This window comes from Hippoglossus stenolepis, chromosome 19 (assembly GCF_022539355.2).
Source record: "Hippoglossus stenolepis isolate QCI-W04-F060 chromosome 19, HSTE1.2, whole genome shotgun sequence".
Lineage (NCBI taxonomy): Eukaryota > Metazoa > Chordata > Actinopteri > Pleuronectiformes > Pleuronectidae > Hippoglossus > Hippoglossus stenolepis.
In genome coordinates, this window is record NC_061501.1 from 15,389,937 (window position 1) to 15,404,021 (window position 14,085).

A 14,085-nucleotide genomic window follows, 5' to 3' on the forward strand; every position below is an offset into this window, starting at 1 on the left:
TGACCTGGGCACCACAGAGAGCCCGCCGACAGCCTTGTTGTTGTTTTGCACCCCCCCCTCCACCCCCCCACTGAGCCATCGCGTGCTCCCTGCGAGGAAGGGGGGGGGCTGCTTCTAAGGCCAGGGGCAGAATCTGACAAGCGGGAGCCCGCGCGCCTCTCCCATTGGCTGAGCCGATCTACCCAACAGCTCACTGTATCCATGGAGTCAAAAAAAAAATGTTGTGCCATTGAAAACATTGCAGCAGCCAATCGGAGGCGAGCTCCCGGTGAGCAGCGAGTACAGTAGTAGTAGGACTTGAAAGCACATGAATATATTAATACAGATGAGGTAATGCGCCAAAAACAGCGGATTAGTAGTGGAGGGAAGAGGAATTTTTAATTCCACTACTGAGCACGTTGTGGTTTAAAGTGATTTCATTATTTATTATATGCAGTACAGCAAATTCACATTATGATCAATTAAAAAATAAAATTTATAAAATATTCACAAATGATGCTTCGTGTTGCCACTTTGCTAATAACTGATCATCAATAAAATATATATAATATAAAACTGTAAAAAAAAAAAAAAAATCCACACCCACAAGTATTTGCAGGTTGCAGAAAAAGGCTGAAGCTTATTTTGGTAAAGACACCAAAACAGTGCCACGCCCATGCAGCAGCCTGACCTCCGGATGGCACTGGCTTTTCTCATCTCCCGGCTCGCCGACACGCGGGGCACAGCTGAAACCGAGCACTGCGGCAACGTCCGACACAAACCAGCTCGAGGGGTTGATGGCTGGCTAATGTGAGGGAGGAATATAGTGCTGACATTCCACTACTCGGCTGCAGCATGAGGATCCACGTGCCCTGCCGCTTTACTATGGATGAAAAAAAAAAAACAACGCCCTCCCCTCCCCTCCCCAGCCGGGCGCAGACACAGCAAAGAGCGTCACGTGGGCTCCGCCGTGGAGAGGCTGAGAGCATGCCTGGGGTGTGTAAAGGGGGGGGATGGGGAGCGGCGGCGGCGGTGTGTGTGTTTATGTCTGAAATAATATGGGTCTGGAATGGGAAATGCATGGCTCATTTTTCTTTCTTTTTTTTTGCTCTGTGTATGATATTTAAGTTAAAAACTAAACAATAATATGGGGTAAGGATGAGTGCTGTATATTATTGCGTGTGTGGAAGGGGAGGGATTTGAAGCGTCACACTGCGGCAGAGGCGGGCAGCGCTAGGCAGCTTTAAACTTGACCTAGATTCCCCGGGTGACATGCCACATCGCATTAGCCCACTCAGCCAGACCCGGACCCGCCGGAGCTCGCTGACACTGGCCCGTTTCGACAGGCAGAAAATGGGGGAGCACTTCCCGAATGGGGGCTGGCATGCCAGCGTGCGTCCCCGCCACCCCTTCCTCAAGCCACGTTCTCTTCCCCAACACAACTTCTCCTCACCCCCCCTCCGCTACCATCCCCTGCCAATTCAACCCAGCTGACTAAAAATGGCTTAGGGGACACATGGCGATGAGGAAAGGGGGCGGGCTTGGGGGAGGCCGCCATTTGTTTGTTTTTGGGGGGAGAACTTGATTACCTCGTAGCCACGCCTTTGTATTGTTACGCCCGGGTAAACATCGGCTAATGCTCCCCTCACCCAGATTCTATCAAATCAAAACAAACCGAGTCTGCACGACTGATGGCGGTGCTTAAAGTGACATCAGCTACCAGCGATGTCATCCTACTCTCGCAACCACACGAGAAAACTCTGACAGGCCTACAAATGATGGCAATGAAAAGGAATTCAAAAAAAATTGTGCAGAGGTAGCAGCTAATCTGTACGACTAAAAAGATTCCCTCCCTAAAAAAACAACTCCTGCAAAAGCTCCCTGCATCCCATCCCATCTCGACTGTGTGTTCATCAGGGAAATTAACAGGTGAAGCCGGCAGTTTGACCGGAGAGGCAGTTCAGAAGGGGAGGATGAAAGTGACAGCCCCTCATCCTCGGCTAAGCCCCTCTCTTTGGACGGCACCAGATGAAAGTTGGAAACCATGGCAACAGGCACATACACAAAGAGTCAGCTAAAATGCTGGCTCCATTGAAATAGAGCGAAGAGGCTCTCAGCGCCGCTCCGCAGTCACACCAATATAACACTTTACACCATCAACACAGAGAGAGACACTGACAGGGAATTTCAGAACGATGCAATTAACTGATTTTAAGACCGGCTCCTACAGCAGCGCCACAAAAGTTTATTTGATTCTCCAAATGAAGAGAAGGATGGAAAACATTGCGTGACAGACGTGTCAAAGGGGTGTGGAACCAGTCCATGATGTCTGTATGAACTCTTTTCCAAATTCACCACTTTTGACTCTCCTCTGCATCCGCTGAACATCTGCCTGAGAAGGAAGCCCCCCACCACCCCCACCCTGCCCTTGAGAGTCCTCTGACTTCCTCTTAGGACGTGTTAGGAAATCATTAAAAAGGAGCATATTGCCTCACTGTCCTCCGTCAAAGCAGCACCTCCTTCAGGGGCAGCTGCCTCCAAAACCCATTCACAGACTGATCCCCCCGTTCTTTTGCCACAACAGCCCCGAACCATCATTACTCTCCCGACCTTCTGACTGACTGTGACTCACCAACATCACTGCATCCTCAAGTCTACCGCAACATTCAGAGGGATTACTCCTCACAGTTTAGTGTGATGACAAATTAATGCCTCATTTGAATGGAAGAAATACTGTGAAGCGTCACCTCACTTAGTTTTTCCCCGCAGTATGTTAACCTAACAGGAATTTGGGTGGGGCACGCTGGAGATTTTGGAGGGATGATGCCTGTCACATTGAGGAGCACCAGAGATTATATTTCTGTAAGAGATGAGTGCCATCTGGAGGAGGAAAACAGTTGTGCATGATGGGTAACGAAGACCACTCCCAAACCGTACACCATCACACACCAGCTTTAGGGAAGCTTGTACTTTAAGATACAACCGCAAGTGAACAGCCAGAAACCTTAAAATTAGTTGAATCAGTAAAATAAAATGCTGTCATCTGCAAAAAATGTTTTAAAAATCTTTGCAGCAAATAATATAAATATCTGATTCTAATAATGTAGCAGCTCCCTGGGATGAGCAGTGGCATTAATGACTGATCCAAGAGCTCCACCCAGTGTTCACATGCTGACACTTCAGGAGATAAAGGGGATTGTTATTTTATAAAAAAGGCAGAGAATTCAACATTATTATTGACTAAATCTAATGGTAATCTGCCCTTTGACAGGATGTCCAACATGTGAGGCTGCAGGAGGGAACTTTGACAGGAAGTTCCAGTGTCAGCCCTCCAGAGGCATAAATAATAGATAACTGAGGAGAAGCCGGGAGCTTTTAGCTGACATAACAAGCCACTCCATATATTACACCCACTTAGACATATCATCTCAAATTACCTATGCAGCCTGTGTGGGTGAAGTAGAGCAGGGGCGTTTTCCATATGCTGACTCAAGAGTGGAGCAAGTGATATTTCCATTATATAAAAAAACAAGTCTTTTCATAGGTGAACTCCTAAAAGAGGCCAAAGACACCCCTTTAGTTTGGAAGTGTAATCGATGGCATAGCATTTGTTAGAGCTAGAAAACGATCTACAGTGAATTCACAAAGTAGTCAGTCATTTTTATTTCATCTAATGTTGCAGCCTTATGCCAAAATAAAAATAATCCTTTTTTAATCTTTTCCAAAAATGGAAATATCACATTGACATAATATTCAGGCCCTTTCCTCACAACTTAGTTGAAAGCACCTTTGACGGGGATTAGCAATAAGATTTGCACACCTGGGTTTAGGGATTTTTCTACCATCCTTCTCAGATAGACGGGGGATGGGGGCCGTCGGTGGAGAGCTATTTTCAGGTCTGTACAGAGATTGGGTTCAGGTCACTGCTCTGCCTGGGCCACTCAAGGACATCCTCTGTCCTGTTGGAAGGTCCTGGGGGCTCTGATCTTTTTAAGGATATCTCTGTACTCTGGTCAAAATCGAGGGAAAGCTGAATTGAATTGAATTAAATTAAATTTGCTGCTAGTGAAATACACCCCCACACTACGATGCTACCACCACTATGCTTCGCCTCTAGGATGGGATTGATGAGCAGTGCTGGTTTTTCTTCATCAAGGTGTAGCAACAGTTTAAAGATGATCATGGGGTATTAGAGGCATCTGAGCTTAACTGTAAGTGTCAAAGCAAAGTGTATGAATACTTATGTCAATTTGATATTTCAGTGTTTCCTTTTTAATAAATCTGCACGGTTTTCACTTTGTTTTCTGCTCCGAGTGTAAATTGATGAGGGGGAAAAAAATAATCAAGGATTTTCAACATAATGTGAATTCTATATTTTCTGTGCAAAATCCACTATATCAGGCTCCGCCAGCTGGGGGCAGTATTGACCAGGTTATGATCCTAGCAACAGGAGAGCCAAGAAAAGCTTCCCCTCGGGCTGCTCACCCCCCCTTGGCTTAGTGAGCTAATCCATCCTGTGCATATTCACACAAAACTCGGCCCGCTGCATTAACTCAGCTCCATTCTCCATTTATAATGCAACGCGTCTCCTGCTCGCCTGCACCGCCACAGGCTTGTGTACTGCATGCTAACTAAAATAGCTCGTTGTTCAGGCTATTTTCGTGAATGGATTTGGGTCTTACCAGAGCACCACAGCAGCTTGGTGTTAGCCTATAGACACTCACACACAGTTCTCTGGTGGGGATGCACTGACTTAGTGATCCTATATATGAACCACCTGAGGCTAAGCTGTCAAAACGGTGCAGCATTCAAGCACAGGAGCTTAGCCAGTGGAATGATAGCTGTGTGTCATGGAGACAATCTCCAAGGAAGAAAATACAACAGGGATGGGCAGACAGGCAGACAGACAGACAGGCAGACAGGCAGACAGACAGACAGACAGACAGACAGACAGACAGACAGACAGACAGACAGGCAGGCGGGGGAGAAATGATGAGTCGTAATAGGTTGAGGTGAGAGAAGGAAGAAAAAGAAAGCGAAAGGGAAACATGAACAGGAAACAAAATTTCTAAAATGCTCTGCTCTAAAATGAGAAACATGCAAATTCTCTGTGAGGCACAACAGTTCAACAGCATGGAAATTAAAAAACATGGAGTGTGTGTGATCGCACAAGAAGTGTCGAGAGCTGAGAGTTTGTCGTGAGCAGTGACCCGGCGCCCTGTCGTTACATAAATACACTGGGCCTGGGGAGGGGGGGCAGGAAGCACCTACTGTACATCTCTCTGCTCCTTTTTACAGCCCACAATGCACTTCATCCCCTGAGCCAGTGTTACACATGCACCAACAGCACGGCACATTAAGATGATATTAATAGGCATAGGTGCACCACAGGCGGTCTTACATAACGATTTGTCTGTATTGGTGCACACAAGGTACAAGCACAGAGATTAAAAACTGAATTTATGCTCAATATCTTTAATCCTTGGTGGCAAAAAAAGGCTAAATTGTTTTTATTTTAACACTGAACATTACGCCTGAACAACAAGAGGTTAAAGAAAGATGTTCAAACTGCATTTCGACTGTTTTTATGATGACTTTATTTATTACCTGCAGCAAGGAGGTTATGTTTTTGCCCACAGGTCATTGGTTTGACAGCAGGACTTCCCAAAAACTGTAGGACGGATAACCACAAAACTGTGTGGAAGGATGCAGTGTGGGTCAGGAAAGAACCTATTCAATTTATGTGCGGATCCAGATCAAGGGTCAGGATCGAGGACTATTTTTTGACTTGAGGCTGCTGAACAATGTCCATAGAGAGCTATATCTCCACCTGGGTATTAAAACAGCAAAGTGAGACAACAGTTCCACGATTTCTCCTCCCACCTGCACTGAGCCCACACGAGCACGGGAAACACCAGCAGTGGAAAGAAAGCTAAGTATCAACAGCCATGTACAGAAAAATGCCTCCATCGATTCAAAGTCCTTCATGACCTAAATTCCTTCTGAAACAATGGGAGAAATGCAGGCGCACAAACCAGAGGGATGTAGAGAATTATGTCTGTTCCTCTCAGTGACCTGCTTTTTCCAGCGCTGCGGTCAATTCAAATGAAGATCAGATATGATTTTAATCCTTGGATAGATAGAAATAGACACGTAAACCCAAATCAGCAGTAACTGTGTGAACAGTAGATGCAATCTGGACACGCCGAATGGAGGTTTACATAATAAAAATAGACCAATGGGAGAATTGTCATTGATGAATTGAACTGATATGAAACATATGGACTTGGACATCGAAATTAACAGTAAAGTTGGTCTTAGGACAATACTTGAATGTTTGTATGAACCCTGAGTCTCTTATAAGTCATAAGTAAATTCTCCTGTTCACACTGGTTGTGAAGAGATCTCTTCCTTACTTAATATTCCATTAATTGTTCTCGGAATTTTTCAAACATTACTTAGTTGTAGCTTCTCAGTTGTGGGGGTTTGCTGCTTTTCTTTCTTTGTCAAATATATTCAAGTTTCTCTGAAATTTACATATATAAACTAAGATAAAGGATAAATTGACACAACCATCCGCAGATTACTCAGTAATAATAGCTGTAGCCACTTCTGAACCAATCGTACGACAACAAACGTTCCCCACGGCTTACAGGTGAGGCGTGGTAGGAGGACTCACCAGCAGTGGAGCTGTGCGACTGTCAGTCAGGAGCAGGGAGGCCTGGCCTGGCAGGTGGCCCCGGGTCACACTCCTCCAGCAGATGTCAGCCTCTGAAACACAGGTCAACAGAAACGACATCTAAATGAAACTCTCCGCAGGAGTATAACAAAGTAGGGCCCAGCGCAAACAGCGAGAGAGAACCTGCACACGCATGTTATTTCACTTCTCTCTGACAATCTGTTATAACTCAATAAAAAACACACGAGAGGGAAATAAAGTAACCAGAGTTGTAACAGTTATGGTAAGGATGCAATAAAAGGTTTGCCGTTATGTTCTGCTGTGCCTAACTTGGGGAGAACGGCCTAAGTGCAGACTGAGTTAAAAAAACATGGAACAAATAGCTGTGCATAAATAAAAAAAAATACACCACTTCCTATTGTGCAACACTTCCTCTGATTCACTTCAGGTTATCTGCAAGCCGCCCTGCTTCCTCCTGTACGAGCGCAATAACTTAATACACTCAACCCAGCTCACGTTTACGACCCGACATTTAAAAGACGACCGATGCAAACTGCGAACTAATTAAGTCGTTTAAAAGACACCTTTCAAATGCCAGGACCTAGTGGAAAAAAATCACCGCACAATTTTCCGTTTTCCGATTGAACACATTCTCTAAAAGCCACAAGCTGGTTTCACAAGATGTGCAGAGAACAAGCTCAGCAGACTGTGAGACCACTAGTACCAAGGAACTTCTCTCTTTTCGACAGCTTGCATGCAAATGAACGGCAATAGCTGCAATGTTGGTCATGCGTGACTCTGATCAGACTTCAAACCCTGAAACTTCAAATACCCACAAGAATGGTGAGAGGGCTGTGGGGGGGTCAGCCGGAGAATTCAACAATGTGAAAACTACAAAAATAAAAGCAGGATAAAATAACCCTTCTGAACGCAAGAAGTCAGAAGCTTTCCTTCATGCAAACTGGCCGCGGCCTGCTCTTGATCCGATAGAGCTGGCATGTCACCGGGGAGCTTCTGGGTGACATCTGTGGCAGGGCGTCATGGGAGTCAGCCACACATCGTGCCTTCAGCTGGAGGGCACAGTGACACGCGGCCAAATCAGCCCTCAAATAGAGGTTAATGTTTAAACCTACAGAATGTGGAGCGGAATTTTTAAACCACTCTCCTGCATCACGTTCTTCATGATGGTGAAAACTATAACTTCACAGTCAAGATTAATAGAGCAATTAAGCCTAGATCATTAAAATAACAACATGCCTTGCTCGTGTCATTTAATTCAATTTGATTTGTATAGCGCAGAGAAATGGGTGCTTTTCGTGCGGTGCTTTAATCGAGTCCCTTTCTGCTCATGACAGCTTCCATAATAAATGTGAGTTGACCTGATACCTCCATCTTCTGTAGAATTCACTCCCACAATCTAAATTAACATTTAAAGCAACTATACATATATACGAGGAGGAGGAGGACTGTCATTCACTGCAGTGCTGATGACAAAAAAGCCCCACATGATGAGATCATTCACGAGGGGCAGTGTGTGTGTGTGTGTGTGTGTGTGTGTGTGTGTGTGTGTGTGTGTGTGTGTGTGTGTGTGTGTGTGTGTGTGTGTGTCGTCATTCAACTTTGCTCATGCCCCCAAGCAACAGATAAATCCAGGCTATCGGGGAAACTCAGCTCCAGCATAGTTATCTAGTGTAACTGTTTAACATTTCAAATAACTCTGAGGCGTCTGCTTGTCACATGAGACGCTTTTCATCCTACAGGAATAAAAACTTAAAAGAAGCTATTTAAATAAAAGACCAAGTCGGTCAATAGATCAATGACATGAAAAAAAAGAAAATCTGATATTCAACATGCTTTAAAAATCACTTTTCACAAACATCAGTAAAGCAGCACGACTGATCCGACGCTGCTTTAATCCCACAGGATCAGAAGCAATCAAACTGAACTACATGTTCACATCCTGCTGTTTCAAATACTTAATTCCTTGTTTTGATTAGTCACTTCCAGGGAGTGTGCACAGTAGCTGCTCCGCGTAAACGAGATCAGAGAAGGATGCGTACAAGAGATGATGTCGAGGGGCTGAAACATCACAGCATCTCCAGTTTGCAGGAGCAGTAATAAGTCGACATGCCGCAGATATTCGTTTGCCTTTTATCTATCGTACCACATGAAGGGGTCGATCGTTTTGTGTGGGCCCGCTGCCGAGTGTGTGTGGTACACATGTGTCGAGTCCGTCTGTAGATGAGAACCCTGAGGTGATCAATAGGATCCATATGTGGAGCCCGTCCGTTTGTCCCGCACATGGAATACATAGGGTTTATTAGGTTTCCCAACACGCACTTTATATTCCTCTTTAAACTGTTGAGAAAAAACGTAAACTGACCTTTTGCTTGAAATTAGCTCAGTCTGCCGTGATACGATTCAAAAACGCCACAGTCGCCACTAAATTGGCTTTGTGGTGGGACTGTTCTGACCCATATAACATGTTTAAGACTCTTTTTAAAACACTAATAAATGTGACATTACTGTTGCTATAAAAATGAAGTGTGTGTGTTTGAGGGATTGAAGACCAGCCAGTACAGCATTAAAGCACGAGGCACTTGGACACAAATCCGTCCTTGTGGTGTGAGTTTCAACACCACTGAATAAAACTTCCATTAAAACTCAAGTTGCCATGACAACTTGTACTCCCCCCTCCCCCTGCTGGCGAGCGAGAGCCGAGGACCGAGGAGGGATATCGACTGAAGGTGCCGAAGCCAACGGAGCACAGCGGAGCCTCTGTGGAAAACCATTTCATTAAGAAAACTCCCACAGCTCGGTTCCCGTGGACTAGAGACGCTCGGACTGAAATGTCACAACAAATAAGTTGTGGAGGGCTCGCTCGTCTCATCTGGACACAGAAATGCATCACAGCACGCCGAGCAATTACAATCAATCACCACACAGAGGTAGAGAGGTTTGTTTGTTAGTGTTACTGCCATTAAATTACGCTTACATTTGCCAATATGCTTAAATTGTACGTATTTTTCTTTTCTTAAACATTGCGAGATTGGACTTTCACCATTTAATACAAAAATAACAAGATTTAAATCCACTAATCACAGATCTAAAATTACTTTTTTTCCCTGAACAATTAAAAACCCTCAATAATGAGCCCTGTGCCCTGCACCACAACACTGCATCTTTGTCCAGAAGGAGAATTATAATCGTTTATCAGCAGCTTACAATGTTCTAGACATGGTTAAATATTAATGAACTCGCAGTTGCAGTTAAAAAGTGGGACAGAATTTCTCCCCGGGTTTATGTGACTGTTTAACACGATGAGGAGTGTGAGGATGAAGGTTTGGGGCGGGGGCAGCCCAGCAACAGTTTCATGCAAAAAAAAAAAAAAATCTTAATTTCCTGCTGGTCGGCCATCTGTGGCAACACCCTCCTCTACGTGTCCACAGACGTGTGGGCGGCCACATGAGGATGTCATGCCTGCCTCCTTCAACATGCTACAACAGAAGCATCAACAAGGTAGAGATGGATTCATTTTTGATCTGCTCGCTGGAAAAAGAAACTCACTTTACATTTAACTAATTTACATGAATTTTGCTTAAAAAAGATTTCAAACAAATCTTGTACACAAATGTCTCTTCTCTGCGATCTGAGCCTGGAACTGTTTTCACTGCATGTGTGAAAGGTGTAGGGGGGGGTGAAAGACGTCACTGCTTTTCTTTCCTTGTGAGTGGGCCTTGCTATTTATAGCCTAATGTTGGGAGATTCAATGCAAAGTCCACTTGGCTTTTTCCTATCACATTTACTCCGAAGATGCTGCTGTTGCACACAGGGAGCAACAAATGAAAGCATCCTGTTGGCTGCCTGCAGGAGAAGGAACGAAGAGGAAGAAGAAAAGGATCCGACACTGCTGCTCTCTCTCTCTCTCCTCTCATCGTGCACATGCTTTAAGGCTTCACATAAGCCAACATCACAGGGCGGAAGTGAGAGAGTTGAGAGGAATGCTCGAGTCTACCAGCACAGCAGATCACAAACCAGCACTCACACAGTGATTCATACACATCAGAGACATACATCAAAAGTATATTACTGCCGCCGCCAAGGGCTGCACACACACACACACACACACACACAAAGCTAGGACCTCCAGAGCTTTAGAACATCTCGCTCTGCTCATTTAACAGCAATAAACAGTGTTGACTAACTCTGTTTGTGGGCTGAATGGCACGGAGGGAGCAGGAGCACTCGATGCTTCCTCACATACAGTATGGACTCTTTTGTGAATTCAAACCACTCACACGCACTCTCTCTGAATCCATATGCTTTCTTATGTAAGAGAGAAGAATGTAAATGGCAAATTTGTTGTAGAAGCTGAATAGCATCACTGAGATTAAATAGCTCTTTCACTCAAGTGTCCTGGTCAGACATTGTAAATAAAGATCGACGACGTGTCTCTTCTTCATCACACTATCCAGAAATGAAGCTTGATATATCCTGGAAACGAACACTGCCATCCTGCACATTAGGAGCCAGAGTCTGACTAATAGCGATCGGGGGATGGAGCTGCAGTAGAGAGGTCCAGCAGATGCACATGCTTGACCAGTCAGTGTCACCCTGTTTTTTATAGCTTCAAATAACAGATTGAAACCAAACTCCACCATCATGTCTTCGATCTTTATATACAGTCTATTGTCATTGCTCAGACAGCAGCAGCACATTAGACATAAATGCTATGAAAACATATACCATAAACCCTAATAGATAAATAGATGGGTATATGAACAGAATAAACAAGTGGCACAAAGATAACGATCAGATGGATAATTTAAGGGTGATCAAACAACAGCAGTCAATTAACTGTTTCGAGGAATCCAGAGTCAGATATTTAATAGATTTCAGCTCTCTAGTAATTCTGCTCTGTACAGGAACACAGGCCTGCTCAAAGGGTGAGGTGGTGTCGGGGTGTGGGGTTGAGGGGGGGGAGACTCAGTCGGCCTCTCCCAATGACTCGAATGTCATCACATCAGCTATGATCTGCTTAAGGACAAGTGTGGGCATGCAGCAGTGAGAGAAGAGGGAGAACCGTGTGCACTCGAGAGGGAAATGAGATCACGCAGGAGAAGTCCACGACTGATTATTTTATAATTGTCAAATAATACAACTTCCACGACAGTGAACAAATCACCCGTCTCTGTAATTGTAAGCCGAGTGCCTTTAAAAAGCATATAATCTAAAATGAGCTGTGTCACGATCATGTTCAGAAACATGCTGAACAGGCCAAATCAGCAAGAGGAAGTAAAATCCAAACAACTGCACAAACAGCATTAAGCTGTGGAAAGAGATCAATACAGCTCTGTTCAGTATAAAGCCAAGACACAGCAGCACCTGGCCGAGCACACTGACTAACACGAACCTTGCAAAACATGTAAATACTCAAATGTAGTTGCGTTTGCGGACTGCGTCAGAGAACTGCTGGTTTGTGTTTGAGCCCGTTGTTAACTTGTTATTGTGTCAACCTACTAAAGATCAAATGAGTCCAATACGATGCAGGGGAAACAACTGTGCTGGCACTGAATAAAAAGCTGAGAAACAAGGTTAAGTGGGTCAATCACAGCTTTGCACGGTAGTAAGGTAAATAAACACTGCATAGTTAATTAACATGGTTAACTGGTTGGAATGTCACAAAGCTGCAGAACCCAATCACATCAACTATGTGTGTTACAGCAATGACTCAGCTAGACAAAATGCAGTGTGTGTGTGTGTGTGTGTGTGTGTGTGTGTGTCCATTTGCTGCCGGAAATATATTAAATCGTCTGACTGTCAGCAGGAGACAACACTGAATCTCATATCGACAGTAACTCAACCTCCAGTCAGCGTCTCAGCGACACAGGGGGTGATCAGGCGAGTGATCTGCATTAGATGGTTCTCGCCACTCGAAAAATGTCCCAATCAGATAATACACAAAAGGTGCATAATTGCAATCATACGTTTTATTCTCATGACTGTTTGTTTTCCCTTTTCAATGTACAGACAGACAAAATGATGGACATAACAGTGTCTGAGCGGCTCGGTCTTAAAAGGTGCTTGAGACGACTCCTGGAAACCTGATGAATAATTAAAATGACCAACCATTATGCTTCCTCTCCTCTCATGTTATCAGCCCGGCTACAGCGTCTACAGATGGTCCAACTAGAAAAGACATTTGCTCCAGACACTATGTGGAAAATGTTCACTTTACTGGTTTAGAGGATCCCAGTGGGTGGAAATACAGTTTAATACAAATTTACCTGTATTACGTTCGCACAATATGAGGATATTTTGACTACAATTAAACATTTGTCTATTCCTGTTATTTAAGCATGAATAAAAGTTAAATCTAATGCAAAAAAAAGGTTACATCCAGATTATAACCCAGTAGTGATAAGTTTACACATAGAAATAACCATTTCCTTACCTGGAAGCTGACATTTGCTCTGTATTACACAATATCCGATCAATGTTGAATTTTCTCGGAAAGGTCATGCCTACCAAACGTGCATGCCTCTGCCTGCGTTGGACTGATTTATGGGGGAGTAGGTTGTGCATAATCATTTCATGCTTGTTTAACAAACCACGGCCGTGAGAAGAAAGAAAAAAAAGCTCCTGCATGTGACTTCCTGAAGCCACAAAATACTCAACACCAGATTTCAGTCTTTTGGTCACAAGAGGCATTTCCTCTCACTTTGGCAATCTGAGTAACTGCTGCTGCAGAGTTTTCCATACAACAGGGATCAAAATAAGGATTCAGTTCGCTTCAGAATAAACTTTAAGAGTTTAAAAGTCGCTAGGACTGATCTCACATCTGTTCACACCACAGCAGAAAGAGAATGAGACACAGCACAGCAAGTCGTACCATGTCTCCCAGTCCTACGTCTGTGGGAGAAGTCGGGTATGTGTCATGTTGTTTCCAGACCAAAGTTACAGGGCGACGCTGAATCAAACGATGAGAGCAGACATGAAGTGTAGATGTAAGGAAGAGGGAAAACTCTAATGACCAACAAAAGGATTGAGACCTTTTGAGAGTCTGACCAATATGGATTTTCTGGGGGGGGCCAATATTAGGGAGTAAAAAGTGACTCTTCATCACAGGCCTAACTCGCCTCTCACACAATTCACACAAACAGAAAGCGTGACACCTCTGAGACAAGTTACACGCAGACGTTGCATCAAATCTGTCTTTCTGAACGTTTCACTTCCACTTTCAGGACGTCTGCAGAAACACGGCAGGGAGGAAATAACACGCACTTCCGTTCTCTGCTTGTATGGTTGTGTAGACAAGTGATGCAAACACAAAACAACAAATTAACTCCAGTCAGATAGTTATCCGAGCTAATGACAGCTTTATTAGTGGACCACATAAAGACTCTTGGAAGATACTGGGACCCAGT

General features: G+C 44.3%; 1 protein-coding gene across 2 annotated transcripts in view; it reads right to left on the bottom strand.

The window, feature by feature from the left end:
- fam49bb (family with sequence similarity 49 member Bb) overlaps window positions 1-14,085 on the bottom strand; it is a 30,553-nt gene that overhangs the window by 14,881 nt on the left and 1,587 nt on the right. Inside the window, exon 2 of one of the 2 annotated variants that reach the window (XM_035142656.2) lies at window positions 6,659-6,750. The exons of the other annotated variant lie outside the window; for it this stretch is intronic. The gene's annotated coding sequence lies outside the window, so the exon portion shown is untranslated. The remainder of the gene's footprint in view (window positions 1-6,658; window positions 6,751-14,085) is intronic. 2 annotated transcript variants of the gene reach the window in all.